Source organism: Triticum dicoccoides, chromosome 1A (assembly GCF_002162155.2).
Source record: "Triticum dicoccoides isolate Atlit2015 ecotype Zavitan chromosome 1A, WEW_v2.0, whole genome shotgun sequence".
Classification (NCBI taxonomy): Eukaryota; Viridiplantae; Streptophyta; class Magnoliopsida; order Poales; family Poaceae; genus Triticum; species Triticum dicoccoides.
Window position 1 is genome coordinate 459,154,673 of NC_041380.1, and position 17,895 is coordinate 459,172,567.

At 45.6% G+C, this 17,895-nt stretch overlaps 1 pseudogene; it reads left to right on the forward strand.

Moving 5' to 3' along the window:
* The first annotated feature begins 731 nt into the window (after positions 1-731).
* On the forward strand, positions 732-1,643 carry LOC119353721 (annotated as a pseudogene).
* Positions 1,644-17,895: the final 16,252 nt, after the last annotated feature.

Here is a 17,895-nt window from a genome sequence, read left to right on the forward strand (position 1 = left end):
GCAACCTCTAACATTTACCCCACCACAAATTAAAATATATATTCCTGTCTTGAGCAGATGAGCATGCAACTAAAATCACCAGGATGACAGGTAGGGCCAGAAGATTATTTTAATAAAAAAAAGCATGGAGCCGACCCCAACAATTTTAAGCTTACAGGCACGATACATGCTATCCTAGACTACTCTACACATGAAACTGCCACACGAGCGTCCGGGTTGCGCTTGGCTCTTCGCCTCTTCGGGAAGTCGAACAATGATGGAGTACTACTGCATGCTTCTAGCCATCTGACACCGATTGAACTGTTGCATGTCCACCGCATGCGGGAGGGAGAGGGTGTAGCGAATGAAAGCTTCTCCTAGTCCTACCAGCCACCACACTCATGGGCGAGGGAGGGACGCAACTTCATTGACTTACTGCTCCTGCCTATGCGTGCATGACAGGTGGGCCCAACAGGAGGGTGGCCCACCTGTCATGCAGCCAAAGGCAGGTGCAGCCACCAGAGCTCAGTCCGTGAGGGAGATGGCATTGTAGTAATCAAACTTCTCGGTCTTGTAGGAGTTGACGCGACACATCAAAGCACTACACTCAATATATTTCAATAATTTGCGTTTTCCGATGCATGTCGTGCCTATCCTTTTGATACTTGCATGTGTTGATTTAATGCACCTTGAGGTAGTATGAATATGTGACGGTAAAGCTTTGTAATGCCCTAGCCCTAATAAAGCGAGAGATGGTTGTGCACGAGGAGGGCGAGATCATGCACACGGAACAGGACCTGATGATGGAGCTCTCTGTGGTCTCGATGGACCTCAGCTTGCTCCACTGCCCCTTGTGCCTCCGCCCCTTGAAGCCTCCAGTCTATGAGGTTTGAATACACCTCGTCTGTTCGGCTGATCGAGCAAGGTGTAGGTTTCTTGATTGATGTGTTGTTTGATTGATTTGTGCAGTGCAAGGGAGGGCACCTGGCCTGTGCGGACTGCCGCGTCGAGCACCCCGGGAACCAGCGGCAGTGCCAGAAGTACGAGCGCGGCGGTGGCTTCGATGTGCGGAACACGGCGGTGGACGCCGTCCTCTCCTCGGTGAGGTGGAGTGCCCGCATGAAGGATGTGGGCTCTACGTCACTTACCACAAGCTCGCCGATCACCAGAGCATGTGTCCACTCGCGCCCTGCAAATGCCCCGTTCCTGTCTGCGGCTACGAAGGCCCACCGCTGGTGCTCTCCCACCACATCAGCACCGTGCATCCCATGCCCGTGCACAGGATCCAATATGGCAAGGCGCTCTAGCTGCAAGTGCCACTGTCAGAGCCACGGCTCTTGCTGTTCATGAAGGAGGACGGCCGCGCATTTTTCTTGGTTGGCGGCGTGCTTGACATCGGTGCGCCTATCGCTGTGTCGGTCTTCTGCATCAGAGCAGGGGCGTCCCCACTGCTGTACTACATGGCCAATCTGTGGGCGAAAGGCCCACCGGGGGAGCCCAAAGGCAGGACCGATGCCGTCAAGGTGTAAATGGAGGTGACAAGCAGCAAGGATCCCGGCGACGTCGCCGTGTAGGAGCTGACCTTCTTCATAGTTCCGCCCAAGCTGCTGGCCGGGGCTAAGCTGGTGTCCCTCCACATTCAGATTGACAAGCTCACGCCCTAAATGATTCTACAGTGAGTTCTGTTTATCTTATTAATATGCTAATATAGGGGTTAGCTCGGTCTACTTTATCTTAAGAGATGGTGGGTTTTGGTGGTGACGCAGCAATTACTTTGACATCAGGTCAGCAGTTAAATTAATTTCCAACAGTAGAATGGATATTTTCTGTCTGTTGGATATAAAGATCCTTTGGGTCAGAAGTATAACAACAGCTTATATGCTTGTCTGTTCAGGAAGTGTTGCATACTTGTGCGAGTTGACGTGACACATCAAAGTAGTACTACTAGTAGTACTCCCTCCGATCCTAATTTCTCTGCGCATAATAAGTCGAGGCGCAGATACCAACGAGGGCCTAGTTGTGTCTATACTTGGACAACCCACCCAACTGCACACCAGGCAGACGAAGCTCGTGTCGTGTTGCTGTCATGTGCGGCCCGCACATTAACCAAAACCTCGCGCCTCCAGCTTAGCCTCCGCGTTTTAAACTTCTCAATCTCAAGGCCAAGGAGCAATGTGAAACCTATGGTAGAGCCAATTGGATGGTTGAGAACACTACAATTCATACCTACAAATGCGTGTGTGAGAGAGGATGAGTGCGTGCGTGCACCTCTTCTCTTCCTGTATAACGTACTCCCAAATTACCCATCACAAATTACTCATCACAGAAATGGATGTATCTAGAACTAAAATACATCTAGATACATCCATACCTGCGACAAGTAATTCGGGACGGGGGCCTAAACTCAGAGTACAAGTGTATTTGGGTGGCATCGACCTAGGGAGCTAGAGATGGTACGTGCGAGAGGTCCCGAGATATAGGTGTGTGTGTGGGAAAGAGGGAGGGAGATGATATGTGTCGATGTAATCGTGTGAAAAAAAGACTAGTCTATAGCTCGCCACGAGGCTATTCTTGTCGAACACCTCAATAACCGTAAGATATGTATCCGACGATGCTAGTTATTGCACGTACACAGCAGTAGAAAAAGAAGTACCATGGCTTATGCTACACCACGGCCGAGAACACGTGCCCACGTTATGCCATCCGGGAATAGTGCATCACTTCGAAACTAGAACCGTCAATAAATTTTGAGCTTGCGTCTTGTCACATTCCAAATTACTACTACCACGCTATATTTAATTGCAAACATGTTCACACCGATCAAAACCTAAACGGTTTCCCACTTAGGAGCGTATTAGTAGTACTCAGTTATAAATACTACTATGCCAAGATGACTGCACATTCCTCCTCAACTCCTCATCCACAGAAAACAATCAAGTCATTCAGCATCGTTCCCTTGGTCAAGAGATTTCCACCAGGGAGATGTGAGCATGGAAGAGGAAGCACGAGAGATGTCCCGCCTTGCCGCAAAAGCAGTCGACATGTACAGCCACGCAGCAGTAGCAGCACAGAGGTCCGCCGCATCGCCGAAGCAGCACGGAGGTCCTGTCGTGCTGCCAATGTAGCAGACTAGTCCGGCCACGCCGCGGAAGCAGCAGAGATGTCCCGCGACTCCTGCCATGCCGCCGAAGCAGCACGGAGGTCCCTCTACACCGCGGCGGCCTAGGAAAATTTCTCGCAGGTAGGTGAGGACTCTTACAAGCGCATGCATGCGATCGTCCATAGCCAGAGGGATCAAATCTCCGGCTGGACGAGGCTACCGGCGTCATCCGGCAACTAGGGGAGGGCAATGCGAAGCTCTGGGCCGAGCATGACCTGCTGAGGGCGAAGATCGCCGGAAGGACGAAGCAGGCGAAGGAGACCGCTTGTCGGTGTACAAAAGTAGGGGCTCTCCTTTTGACCCCTTTACTTGTGCGCGGGCGATCAGAGCCATGCGCCGCGGCCACACTTAGCAGAGCGGAGGAGGGAAGCCGGAGAGAAGCCAAAGCACCAAGGCAAACAAGACAACACCAAGGCCGAGAGCACAAAGAGCAGAGGGATGAAGCAGGTTCCCCCGGCAAGACTCTTGCTGGGGCAGCCTCAGCGACCCAGACAAGACCCTTGCCGGGGCAGCTCGCCCAACGCCAGTGGAGCGCACCACCCTTGAGCCCACGGTTTCCAACACCATCAACCACGTTGGGCCAGGGCTCGGGAGGCACCTCCATGATGGCATGCAGATCTTTGTGAAGAGAGAGAAACACTCAGAATCACATGAGGACCAGAAGACGGCGACCCTCGGCGTGATCCTAGCCGAGGAAGTCCACAAGGCCCCCAGCAAGACCCTTGTCGGGGATGACAGCAAGGCCCCTGGTAAGACCCTTGCCGGGGATGACGGCAACGCCACTGGAAGACCCTTGTCGGGCCCCCGGAAAGGCCCTTATTGAGGGCATCAGCAGGGCCACTGCCAGACCCGAACCAGCCAATACTACCACCGCCGTTCGCATGCAGCTGCCACCCCAACCAGCTAGGAAGGCACCTGCGTGGCAACATGCGACTTCTAGGACAAATCAGCAGGCACCTGCATGGCGGCGTGCAGACCTTCATGAAGGCCCTACCACCGCACCACCTCAGCTGCCTACCTATCTACATGGCACTGCATGCATCGCTAGCCCGGGCGCATGTCGAACCGAGGAGGTGCGGCGACGGACGAGACGGTCCTCGTTCCCATCCCCGATAAAGCTAAGGGACACCTAAGCGATGCATTAAATGTGTCTTGTCTTGTAATACGGGCGATTAGCTCGCAGTACTGTAGGCCTTTCCACCTCCTATGTGCCACTGTGGCAGCCCCTTTCGACTATAAAAGGAGGCCCATGGCGTACTGGAAGGGGATTCAGCTCTTTTGAACTACACAGCCACCATAGCTAGTTCGAAAGCCCAAGAATACTGAATACATCCACCAAAGTAGGACTAGGGTTTTACGCATCCTCGCGGCCCGAACCTGGGTAAACGATCCTCGTGCTGACTGCTAATCCTGCTCTTCTCACGACCCTGCGCCCCGGCAACCGTAGTAGGGATTCTTGTGATCCCATAGGTGTCGTTTCCCACCGACACTGCTGCCTTGTTACATAGGACGGGCATCATCGTCAACAAACTTATGGACGAGAATGCCATGCTCTGCATCAAGTGCAACAGGCTGATGGAGGAATCCGGGGATGCTGCCAAGCAGCGTATTAAGGAAATGAAACTGATGAAAGAGATCATCGCCGCTCGCCGCGAGAACTATTCTCCGCGACCTGCAGCGCATAAAGAAAGTAGAGATCAGCGAACCAGATCGTTGTATGCATCTTCCTTCTTCTTTTGCCCTTGTGTATTTCGGGCATAGCCGCATGTGGATTTTTTAATTATGTTCCTAATTATGTAATACAATTATGATACACTCTCATTGTCCTTATATATATTCATCAGTCTTGCTATAAGTCGCAGTAGGTGCTATATAGGTCCGTCGGATCTTACATCAAGATCTGTGCAAAAATTTCTTTTCAGATTTTCTTTTTTCTCTCTTAAATCTCAGTCGAGTGAGACATAGCCACGCCATTGAACAGAGGCTTGGGCGCCATTAATGGAGACCTTGGGAGAGAGTTGTACGGCAGATGGAGGTCAAAGGGCTCTCCTCCTGATAAGCACGCGCAGGGGACTGATCGCACGCCTCCCGTACTCAAATAGCTACCCTGCATGGCGCCTCCTAGCTAATAAAAAAGGGGACGCATGGCGGCACGTAGATGGTAAATAGAATGCCCACGGTTTCAATAATACATGTGTTTTTGATTGTAATGTGACGGCACTTGTTCCAAAATAACTTTGTTGATTGTTAATGTGTGCGCCTTCACAAATCGGACAGAAAAATTACCACAGCATGTTGGTGCCATGTCATGACACCAAGCCAAGTTTCATGATTTTCATGCGTGTTTTGGATTTACAGGAATTAAAAAACCAAGTTTCTCAATGTTTCCAGCCGAGCCATGACGCCCGGATGTTTGAATTTCATTCCCATTTCTTGCATGGGACCAAGAAATTTACCCGAGGACACACATGTGATTTTTCAACCAGCTTTAGTGCACTGGAGCATGTGCTTGTATTTCAAATTTGAATTATGCACACAAAGGTGACACATTCCCTCTCAGAACCACGAACCTTCTTGAGAGAAGCTTCGGTTTGCAAGAAGCTTATACCAAAACTTGTTCCTATTCAGCTAATTTTTTTACCACAACATGGTAGTACCATGACATGACACTATGCCAAGTTTCATGATTTTCAGGCGTGTTTTGGATTTACAAGAATTTTAATACCAAGTTTCTCAATGTTCTCGGTCGAGCCACGATGCCCAGATGTTTGAACTTAATTCCCATTTCTTGCATGGGACCTAGAAATTCACCCGAGCACACACGTGTGATGTTTCAACCAACTTTGGTGCACGGGAGCATGTGCTTGTATTTCAAACTTGAATTATGCACATTAAATGACCAGAAAATCAATTAATGTATAAAAAGGCCAAACGAACCCGGTATAATTCCAAAATTTAACAAGGCACTCATGTAGTTCTATGTTGCCTCTGTAAAGAAAATCAAGGGGGGCAGCGTATATTGTTTCGCACTCAAAGGTGACATGTTCCCTCTCAGAACCACGAGCCTTCTTGAGAGAAGCTCCGGTTTGCAAGAAGCTTATACCAAAACTTGTTCCAAGTATGCCCAATTTTTACCGCAACATGTTAGTGCCATGACATGACAGCATGCCAAGTTTCATGATTTCCAGGCGAGTTTTGGATTTACATGAATTAAAAACCAAGTTTCTCGATGTTCTTGGCCGAGTCACGACGCCCAGATGTTTGAATTTCATTCCCATTTCTTGCATGGGACCTAGAAATTCACCCAAGGACACACATGTGATTTTTCAACCAACTTTGGTGTACCGGAGCATGTCCTTGCAGTTCAAATTTGGATTATGCACATTAAATGTCCAGAAACTCAATTAATGTATAAAAATGCCAAATGAACCCGAAATAATTCCAAAATTTAACAGGGCACTCATATAGTTCTGTGTTGCCTCTGTAAAGAAAATCTGGGGGAGGCAGTGTATATCGTTTCGCACACAAAGGTGACACGTTCCCTCTCGGAACCACGAGGCTTGTTGCGAGAATCTCCGGTTTTGCAAGAAGCTTATACCAAAACTTGTCCCAATTCAGCCAAGAATTATATAGATATGAAAACAGATTTAGATTATCCCGAACATCTCGCCACCTAGACCAATGTACTCTGATTTGACTTCAACATAAAATGGGTACAAATATTTGAATTGGAGATCGTATGTCACATGTAGTTTATAGTGAAATATGATTACTCTTATATGCATGCTTTTTGTTATCAAGATAATATTTAAATGATTGTATAACTTGACAACAATTGTATTCAAATAAGAAAAATTGATTCAAATTTAGTCCATATGGTAGATGATACGTCTCCAACGTATCTATAATTTTTGATTGTTCCATGCTATTATATTATCTGTTTTGGATGTTTAATGGGCTTTAATATGCACTTTTATATTATTTTTGCGACTAACCTATTAACCGGAGGCCCGGTGCCAATTGCTGTTTTTTTCCTATTTCAGTGTTTCGCAAAAAAGGAATATCAAACGGAATCCAAACGGAATGAAACCTTCGCGAGGATCTTTTTTGGAACAAACGCAATCCAAGAGACTTGGAGTGGAGGTCAAGGAAGCAACGAGGCGGCCACGAGGTAGGGCAGCGTGACCAGGGGGCAGGCGCGCCTCCCACCCTCATGGGCCCCACATAGCTCCACCAACCTACTTCCTTCGCCTATATATACTCTTATACCCTGAAAACATCCAGGGGAGCCACGAAACCACTTTCCACTACCGCAACCTTCTGTACCCGTGAGATCCCATCTGGGGCCCTTTTCCAGCGATCTGCCGGAGGGGGATTCGATCATGGAGGGCTTCTACATCAACACCATAGACTCTCCGATCATGTGTGAGTAGTTTACCATAGACCTTCGGGTCCATAGTTATTAGCTAGATGGCTTCTTCTCTCTCTTTGGTTCTCAATACAAAGTTCTCCGCGATGTTCTTGGAGATCTATTCGATGTAATTCTTTTTGCAGTGTGTTTGCCGAGATCCGATGAATTGTGGGTTTATGATCCAGATTATCTATGAACAATATTTGATTCTTCTCTGAATTCTAATATGCATTATTTGATATCTTTGCAAGTCTCTTCGAATTATCACTTTGGTTTGTGTCGGTGTCAAAACCGGCGGATCTCGGGTAGGGGATCCCGAACTATGCGTCTAGGATCGATGGTAACAGGAGACGGGGGACACGATGTTTACCCAGGTTCGAGCCCTCTCTATGGAGGTAAAACCCTACGTCCTGCTTGAGATGAATATGAGTGTTATAAGAGTGGATCTACCACGAGATCGTAATGGCTAAACCCTAGAAGTCTAGCCTATGTGGGTATGATAATGAGTATATGCGGTGTCCTTTCTGGACTACCCCCTTTGGTTTATATAGACACCGAGGGGATCTAGGGTTTACATGGAGTCGGTTACATAAGAAGGAATCTTCGGTCGCCAATCTTGCCTTCCACACCAAGTAGAGTCCAATCCGGACACGGTGCAGTCTTCGGCCTTCATGTCTTCACAGCCCATCAGTCCAGCCCATGGATAACAGGCCGGATGCCCGAGGACCCCTTAGCCTAGGACTCCCTCAGTAGCCCCCGAACCAGTCTTCAATAATGAGGTGCTCGGCACACATACCGTCTTCGGCATTGCAAGGCGGGTTCTCCCTTCGAAGATCTCCAAGTATGTATTCGGTCATTGATCCAATGTCACCTCCTTGGCTTCCGCGCATTGAATAATCATTGTCCTCCACGTGTCGAGTGAATGTGGAAAGTCAGGGTATTTTTGTGAATAACACCCCCTTGATGCAAGGAAGAGCGCCTATTTAAAGAGATTGGACCCCAAATCCATTCAACACTACGCAGGAGAAATACCCAGAGACTGCTTTAGGAGAAACCATTCCGGCATGGCTAATGCTCCCAGCTCCTCCGCTCGTCCTGGCCCAGAGAAAGGCGAGTGGGAGAGGTGTTATGTGTCTCATAGCTGTTTGACGAAGTTGCAAACGCATGGATTCCTTCCCCATGCAGATCTAGTCCATGTTCGATCGGGGCTAGCTTCCTTCAATGAGGGGACTCAGGCAGAGGACATCCCCAATCCATCCGGGGGGAGCGAGCGTGTTTTGTCCCCTACCTGCTAAGAGGTGTCGGATTTCCAGTCCATCCGTTCCTCCGAGGGCTTCTGGAATATTACGGCCTCCAGCTGCACAACTTCACTCTGGCCTCTATTCTGCACATCGCTCGAAGCGAAGAACACGAAGCCAAAAAGCTGCTAGCAGCGGGCGAGCGTGTATTGACAAAGGTCGTTGAAGAGAAAAAGAAACTCCAGGATTCGAACATCAACCTAGGTGAAGAATTGAAAGACGTGCGAGCGTAGCTAACTGACTCTGTGAAGGAGAACAAGAAGCTCTGAGGCGGCATATTCAATATGTCGCCGCTTTTATCTTACAACAGTTTGGAGGTAGCGGTAGCTGATATAGCTGTAATTGCAGGTTTGTTGATGAACCGCCCCGAATAGCAAGTGTCCAAATCATCAAATGATCTTCTGCAGGAGCTGTCACAGTTGCACGAGCAAGCTCGGAAGGCTATGCAGAGTGTAGCCAAGGCTTTATGGCCATCTGACTCCCCTCCAGGAAGCATGGAGAAGCTGGTAGAGCTGTTCAAGGGAGCGCGGCGGCGTATCCAGCTGTGGAAGATATCTGCCTGCCGAGAGGGTGCGTGAGAGGCCTGGGCCATGGTGAAGACATGCTATACCAAGCAGGATCCTAATCACATGGCTCGTGTCGGGCCGGTAGGGCCGAATGGGGAAAAATTCCCGTTAGTATAGTATATGACCAAGTAGAGGTGGCCGCCAAATATTCTCAACAGGATTGTAAGTTAGACTGCCTATTGGAAGGTCTAGAGGAAGAGGTGTTAGAGTCCAAGTGACTGTATACTTTCCTCATCTAGCTGAATTGTATATCATTTTTCATGGCAGACCTTTTCACTTCAACCTCCGGACTCTAAGGTGCGTAGTGTTTCTGAATACCGTCACGGCCGAATAGGCTGGGCTATGCTTGGAAAACTAGGCGTAGGGGGTGATACGTCTCCAACGTATCTATAATTTTTGATTGCTCCATGCTTTATTATCTCCTGTTTTGGACTATACTGCACTTTATTTTCCACTTTTATATTATTTTTGGGACTAACCTATTAACCAGAGGCCCAGCCCAGAATTGTTGTTTTTTGCCTATTTCAGTGTTCCAGAGAAACAGAATATCAAACAGAGTCCAAACAGAATAAAATCTTCGGGAACATGATTTTCTCACCGAACATGATCCAGGATACTTGGACCCTGCTCCAAGGAACAAAAGAGGCGGTCACGAGGGTGGGGGCGCCCCCCTGCCTCGTGGGCCCCTCGTTGCTCCTCCGATGTACTTCTTCCTCCTATATATACACACGTACCCCCAAATGATCAGAACAGGAGCCAAAAACCTAATTCCACCGCCGCAACTTTCCGTATCCACGAGATCACATCTTGGGGCCTGTTACGGAGCTTCGCCAGAAGAGGGTCGTCATCACGGAGGGCTTCTACATCATCCTAGGCTCTCCGATGAAGTGTGAGTAGTTTACCTCAGACCTTCGGGTCCATAGTTAGTAGCTAGATGGTTCTTCTCTCTCTTTGAATCTCAATACAAAGTTCTCCCCCTCTCTCGTGGAGATCTATTCGATGTAATCTTCTTTTTGCGGTATGTTTATTGAGATCGATGAATTGTGGGTTTATGATCAAGTCTATCTTTGAATAATATTTGAATCTTCTCTGAATTATTTTATGTATGATTGGTTATCTTTGCAAGTCTCTTCAAATTATCTATTTGGTTTGGCCAACTAGATTGGTAGTTCTTGCCATGGGAGAAATGCTTAGCTTTGGGTTCGATCTTGCGGTGTTCTTTCCCAGTGATAGAAGGGGCAGCAAGGTACGTATTGCATCGTTGCCATCGTGGATAACAAGATGGGGTTTATTTCATATTGCATGAATTTATCTCTCTACATCATGTCATCTTGCTTAAGGCGTTACTCTGTTTTTAACTTAATACTCTAGATGCATGTTGGATAGCGGTCGATGAGTGGAGTAATAGTAGTAGATGCAGAATCGTTTCGGTCTACTTGTCACGGACGTGATGCCTATATACATGATCATGCCTAGATATTCCCATAATTATGCTCAATTCTGTCAATTGCTCAACAGTAATTTGTTCACCCACCGTAGAATACTTATGCTCTTGAGAGAAGCCACTAGTGAAACCTATGGCCCTCGGGTCTATTCTCATCATATCTATCTCCATCACTTTGATATTGTTTTGCTATTTACTTTGCCTTTACTTTTTACTTTGCATCTTTATACCAAAAATATTCTATCTATCAGATCTCACTCTCGTAAGTGACCGTGAAGGGCTTGACAACCCCTAATCGCGTTGGTTGCGAGTAGCTATCGTTTTGTGCAGGTACGAGGGACTTGAGCGTGGCCTCCTACTTGATTGATACCTTGGTTCTCAAAAACTGAGGGAAATACTTACGCTACTCTACTGCATCATCCCTTCCTCTTCGGGGAAAACCAATGCAATCTCTAGACATAGCAAGAAGGATTTCTGGCGCCGTTGCCGGGGAGTCTACGTAAAAAGTCAACATACCAAGTACCCATCACAATCCCTATCTCTCGCATTACATTATTTGCCATTTGCCTCTCGTTTTCCTCTCCCCCCAATTGACCCTTGCCGTTTTATTCGCCCCCTCTCTCTCTATCCTCCCTCTCTGTTTGCCTCTTTTGCCCGTTTGCTCTTGCTTGCTCGTGTGCTAGTTTGTTTGCTCGTTTATCGCGATGGCTCAAGATACTACCAAATTGTGTGACTTCACCAATACCAATAATAATGATTTCCTTAGCACTCCGATTGCTCCTCTTACCGATGATGAATCTTGTGAAATTAATACTGCTTTGTTGAATCTTGTTATGAAAGTGGAACACTTTCCAAGAAAGAAGATAAAATTACCATATGAACTATCATGAGAGCCACTTATGGATTGCCTACCAAAGATGGCAATACCTAGATCTATCATCGCTAGTTATGCCTAGCTAGGGGCATTAAACGATAGCGCTTGTTGGGAGGCAACCCAATTTTATTTTTATTCCTTGCTTTTTGCTCCTGTTTAGTAATAAATAAATTATCTAGCCTCTGTTTTGGTTGTGTTTTTTGTGTTTAATTAGTGTTTGTGCCAAGTAGAACCGTTGGGAAGACTTGGGGAAAGTCTTGTTAAACTTGCTGTAAAAAACATAAACCTTAGCGCTCACGAGAACTGCTGCCATTTTTATTTGAAGAGTGATATTTAGTTAATTCTTTTTGCAGATGATTAATAGATAAATTCTTCACGTCCAGAAATTTATTTTAGAATTTTTGGGGTTCCAGATCTTTCTCTAGATACAGATTACTACAGACTGTTCTGTTTTTGACAGATTCTGTTTTTCGTGTGTTGTTTGCTTATTTTGATGAATCTATGGTTAGTAAAATACTTTATAATCCATAGAGAAGTTGGAATACAGTAGGTTTAACACCAATATAAATAAAGAATGAGTTCATTACATTACCTTGAAGTGGTCTTTTGTTTTCTTTCGCTAACGGAGCTCACGAGTTTTCTATTTTGAGTTTTGTGTTGTGAAGTTTTCAAGTTTTGGGTAAGAATTTGATGGATTATGGAACAAGGAGTGGCAAGAGCCTAAGCTTGGGGATTCCCATGGCACACCCAAGATAATCCAAGGACACCAAAAGGTCAAAGCTTGGGGATGCCCCGGAAGGCATCCCCTCTTTCGTCCACTTCCATCGGTAACTTTACTTGGAGCTATATTTTTATTCACCAACATGACATGTGTTTTGCTTGGAGCGTCTTGTATTATTTGTGTCTTTGTTTGTTAGTATGCCACAATCATCCTTGCTGTACACACCTTTTTAGAGAGCCATACATGAATTAAAATTTGATAGAATACTCTATGTGCTTCACTTATATCTTTTGAGCTAAGTAGTTTTGCTCTGTGTGCTTCACTTATATCCTTTGAGCGTTATAATTTTGCTCTATGTGCTTCACTTAGATCTTTTAGAGCACGGTGGTGGATTTGTTTTAAAGAAACTATTTACCTCTCATGCTTCACTTAAATTATTTTGAGAGTCTCTTAATAGCATGGTAATTTCCTTAATAATAATATACTTGGTATTCAAGATTTATGAAACTTTCTTTTGAGTGTGTTGAATACTAAGAAAATATTGAAGCATGATAATTGTTTTGAGATATGGAGGTGATAATATTAAAGTCATGCTAGTGGAGTAGTTGTGAATTTAAAGAATACTTCTGTTGATGTTTGTGATTCCTGTAGCATGCACGTATGGTGAACCGTTATGTGATGAAGTCGGAGCATGATTTATTTATTGATTGTCTTCCTTATGAGTGGCGGTCGGGGACGAGCGATGGTCTTTTCCTACCAATCTATTCCCCTAGGAGCATGCGCGTAGTACTTTGCTTTGATAACTTCTAGATTTTTGCAATAAGTATATGAGTTCTTTATGACTAATGTTGAGTCCATGGATCATACGCACTCTCACCCTTCCACCTTTGCTAGCCTCTCTAATACCGCGCAACTTTCGCCGGTATCATACATCTACCATATACCTTCCTCAAAACAGCCACCATACCTACCTATTATGGCATTTCAATAGCCATTCTGAGATATATTGCCATGCAACTTTCCATCATCTAGTTCATCATGACACATCCATCATTGTCATATTGCTTAGCATGATCATGTAGTTGACATAGTATTTGTGGCAAACCATCGTTCATAATTTTCATACTTGTTACTCTTGATTCATTGCATATCCCGGTACACCGTCGGAGGCATTCATATAGAGTCATACTTTGTTCCAAGTATCGAGTTGTAATTGTTGAGTTGTAAGAAAAATAAAAGTGTGATGATCATCATTATTAGAGCATTGTCCCAGTGAGGAAAGAATGATGGAGACTATGATTCCCCCACAAGTCGGGATGAGACTCCGGACGAAAAATAGAAAAAGAGGCCAAAGAAGCCCAAATAAAAAAGAGAAAGGCCATAAAAATATATAATAAAAAATGAGAGAAAAAGAGAGAAGGGACAATGTTACTATCCTTTTACCACACTTGTGCTTCAAAGTAGCACCATGATCTTCATAGTAGAGAGTCTCTCATGTTATCACTTTCATATACTAGTGGGAATTTTACATTATAGAACTTGGCTTGTATATTCCAATGATGGGCTTCGTCAAATTGCCCTAGGTCTTCATGAGCAAGCAAGTTGGATGCACACCCACTTAGTTTCTTTTTGAGCTTTCATATACTTATAGCTCTAGTGCATTCATTGCATGGCATTCCCTACTCACTCACATTGATATCTATTGATGGGCATCTCCATAGCCCGTTGATACGCCTAGTTGATGTGAGACTATCTTCTCCCTTTTTGTCTTCTCCACAACCACCATTCTATTCCACCTATAGTGCTATGTCCATGGCTCACGCTCATGTATTGCGTGAAGATTGAAAAAGTTTTGAAAAGGTTAGAGTATGAAACAATTGCTTGGCTTGTCATCGGGGTTGTGCATGATTTAAATATTTTGTGTGGTGAAGATAGAGCATAGCCAGACTATATGATTTTGCAGGGATAACTTTCTTTGGCCATGTTATTTTGAGAAGACATAATTTCTTTGTTAGTATTCTTGAATTATTATTATTTTTATGTCAATATAAACTTTTGTCTTGAATCTTTCTAATCTGAATATTCATACCACTATTAAGAAGATTTACATTGAAATTATGCCAAGTAGCACTCTGCATCAAAAATTCTCTTTTTATCATTTACCTACTCGAGGACGAGTAGGAATTAAGCTTGGGGATGCCTGATACGTCTCCAACGTATCTATAATATTTGATTGCTCCATGCTTTATTATCAACTGTTTTGGACTATATTGGGCTTTATTTTCCACTTTTATATTATTTTTGGGACTAACCTATTAACCGGAGGCCCAGCCCAGAATTGTTGTTTTTTGCCTATTTTAGTGTTTCGGAGAAACAGAATATCAAACAGAGTCCAAACGGAATAAAATCTTCAGGAACGTGATTTTCTCACCGAACGTGATCCAGGAGACTTGGACCCTGCTCCAAGGACCAAAAGAGGCGGTCACAAGGGTGGGCCCCCCTAGGGCGCGCCCCCCTGCCTCGTGGGTCCCTTGTTGCTCCTCCAGCGTACTTCTTCCTCCTATATATACACACGTACCCCCAAACGATCAGAACAGGAGCCAAAAACCTAATTCCACTGCCGCAACTTTCTGTATCCACGAGATCCCATCTTGGGGCCTGTTCCGGAGCTCCGCCGAAAAAGGGCCATCATCACGGAGGGCTTCTACATCATCCTAGCCTCTCCGATGAAGTGTGAGTAGTTTACCTCAGACCTTCGGGTCCATAGTTAGTAGCTAGATGGCTTCTTCTCTCTCTTTGAATCTCAATACAAAGTTCTCCCCCTCTCTCGTGGAGATCTATTCGATGTAATCTTCTTTTTGCGGTGTGTTTGTTGAGATCGATGAATTGTGGGTTTATGATCAAGTCTATCTTTGAATAATATTTGAATCTTCTCTGAATTCTTTTATGTATGATTGGTTATCTTTGCAAGTCTCTTCGAATTATCCGTTTGGTTTGGCCAACTAGATTGGTAGTTCTTGCCATGGGAGAAGTGCTTAGCTTTAGGTTCGATCTTGCGGTGTCCTTTCCCAGTGACAGAAGGGGCAGCAAGGCACGTATTGCATCGTTGCCATCGAGGATAACAAGATGGGGTTTATTTCATATTGCATGAATTTATCTCTCTACATCATGTCATCTTGCTTAAGGCGTTACTCTATTTTTAACTTAATACTCTAGATGCATGCTGGATAGCGGTCAATGAGTGGAGTAATAGTAGTAGATGTAGAATCGTTTCGGTCTACTTGTCACGGACGTGATGCCTATATACATGATCATGCCTAGATATTCCCATAATTATGCTCAATTCTGTCAATTGCTCAACAGTAATTTGTTCACCCACCGTAGAATACTTATGCTCTTGAGAGAAGCCACTAGTGAAACCTATGGCCCCCGGGTCTATTCTCATAATATCAATCTCCATCACTTTAATATCATTTTTCTATTTACTTTGCCTTTACCTTTTTACTTTGCATCTTTATACCAAAAATATTCTATCTATCAGATCTCACTCTCGTAAGTGACCGTGAAGGTCTTGACAACCCCTAATCGCGTTGGTTGCGAGTAGCTATCGTTTTGTCCAGGTACAAGGGACTTGAGCGTGGCATCCTTCTGGATTGATACCTTGGTTCTCAAAAACTGAGGGAAATACTTACGCTACTCTGCTGCATCATCCCTTCCTCTTCGGGGAAAACCAACGCAAGCTCAAGATGTAGCAAAGGGTCATAGTTGCTTGAACAGACAAGTTGTATCCGGCTGGCTATGTTATATTACATGGATATCGTAAGGAACATATTCCAGAGAGAATAGTTCCATTAAGGGTTCCTTTCCCTAGGTGTGCATGCATTTAATGTACATGTCGGGATTGTGATGCGAGCACCACAGTTTGTATAACTTCTGGGGGTGCACAATAGAGTGAGTTTAGAAAACATCTTTAATTCACCGACCGAATATTCCCTTAAGAACACTAGCTTTCGGCTTCACCCAGTCTGAGGTACACATCCGGATGACCCGGCAGTAACAATAACAGAGGTGCTCCCTTTGTGCCCTAGCCAAACTAATGGGAACGTAGGGCATAAGCACAGGAGCCAGGCAACCCAGCTTGGCAAAAACTTAAGTCATATCGATGCATATAGTGGCGAAGAAAAGGTACATATGGAAAAACTCAGATGTGAGGAGCTTGATGCTCAAGGAATAACAAGAACTTCTGTCCGAGAAGCCCCGGGGTACAAGTGGTGTACATGTTTAAAGATGTATGTGCCAATGGTGTGCGGTCTAGCCGCACTAAAGCGTTAAAGCGAGAAAGAAGAAAGTACTTGGAGAAGAGAAAAAAAAGCAATGGAAACTATTGGGGAGGAGGAGACGAACAAGGGGTTTAGCGCTAGGCGTAGAATCTCTGGAGTCTGGCCGCGTTCTAGGGGTTCGACTCGAGGCGATTGTCTAATGCATCGCGAAGACGGTACGCTCCTCCGGTGAGAACTTCGTCAATTATGAAGGGACCCTCCCATTTGGGATTGAGTTTGTCCTTTTTCTTCTCCGGGAGCCATAGAACGAGTTCGCCAATGTTGTAAGTCTTGGCCCGTACTTCTCTACTTTGATATCTTCGAGCCTGCTGTTAGTAAACTGCTGAGCGGGCTTTTGCGACATCGCATTCCTCCTCCAGGGCATCTAGGTTGTCCTGCCGATCAAGCTCAGCTTCTCTCTCCTCGTAAATATGCACTCTAGGTGAGTCGTCAATAATATCTTAGGGCAATACGGCCTCTACACCATACACCATGAAGAAAGGTGTGTACCCGGCAGTACATTTGGGCATGGTCTGCAGCCCCCAGAGTACGGAGTCGAGCTCCTCAACCCAGTGCTTGTCTGATTCTTTTAAAGACCGAACTAGTCTGGGTTTGATGCCGCTCATAATAAGACCGTTGGCGCGTTCGACTTGACCGTTGGTTTGTGGGTGGTAGACAGAGGTGTAATCTAGTTTAATGCCCTGATTAGTACACTAGGTTTTTACCTCATCGGCTATGAAATTGGAGCCGTTTTCAGTGATGATGATGTGTGGGACACCATAACGGTGCACAACATCGGATATGAAGTCTATCACCGGGCTGGACTCGGCCGTTTTGACCAGTTTAGCCTCTATCCACTTAGTGAATTTGTCCACCATAACCAGCAGATATTTTTTCTTATGGCTTCCCCCTTTAAGGGGTCCAACCATGTCAAGTATCAAGACGGCGAAACGCCAAGTGATGGGGATTGTTTGTAGGGCAGTGGGGGCATATGGCTTTGATTGGCAAAGAGTTGGCATCCGGCGCAATGTTGGACAAGGTCCTGTGCATCCGCTCGGGCTGTCGGCCAATAAAACCCTATACGGAAGGCCTTGCTAACAAGGGCCCAAGCTGCGGCGTGGTG